The 580-nt window shown below is 35.3% G+C and overlaps 1 long non-coding RNA gene across 1 annotated transcript in view; it reads left to right on the top strand.

Annotated features, from left to right (window-relative positions):
• The first annotated feature begins 6 nt into the window (after positions 1-6).
• Positions 7-580, top strand: part of LOC110421045 (uncharacterized) — a 2,256-nt gene continuing 1,682 nt past the window's right edge. The window contains exon 1 of the long non-coding RNA XR_002445607.1: positions 7-193. This is a non-coding gene — a long non-coding RNA (uncharacterized LOC110421045). The remainder of the gene's footprint in view (positions 194-580) is intronic.

Genomic DNA, 580 nt, shown 5'->3' with positions numbered 1-580 from the left:
GATGTCTGCCCACACCAAAGAAATAGCCAACCAAATGGCTTTATCTTGAGAAAAACCATACCTTTGAGAAAGAAAAAGGGAGATTCGACTAGGAAGCAAAGGAAGAAAGGAAGAAAGAAAGAAAGAATGGGAGAAAGGAGAAAGAAGAAAAGAGAAAGTGAAGGTTCCGCCTAGTGAACCTGAGACAAGGAAGGTAAAAAGATTTGTTATTTTACTTGAAATGCATGCTTTGTGAATCAATTGTAATGTGAGATTTTGTTTGTGGTAGCAAGAATCTATAAAGATTCAAAGGACCTGAGGCATGCATGTAGGTAGATCTTGGAATGCATCGGTGATTTGGAGCCAAATAAGTATTGGTAATGTTTTAGTCTTGAAATCATAAGTAGAATGAAAAATGAGATGTATATTGATTGATTATATTTGTGGTAGAAAAGGTGGCCATAGATGTGAGAAAGTTGTGAATCATATTTCTAAATTCAAGCTTGAACTGAGAGGCAAGCATGCATAGTGTCTACAATAAGCTTTGTTTGGTTAAAGTGTATGGATTCTGTGATAAATGCTTGTGAGTAATGTTGATAAA

Source organism: Theobroma umbraticum, unplaced genomic scaffold (assembly GCF_002168275.2).
Source record: "Theobroma umbraticum cultivar Fairchild unplaced genomic scaffold, ASM216827v3 scaffold_30.0, whole genome shotgun sequence".
NCBI lineage: Eukaryota > Viridiplantae > Streptophyta > Magnoliopsida > Malvales > Malvaceae > Theobroma > Theobroma umbraticum.
Note: the sequence above shows the minus strand (reverse complement) of the source record. Positions and strands in the feature narration are given on the sequence as shown.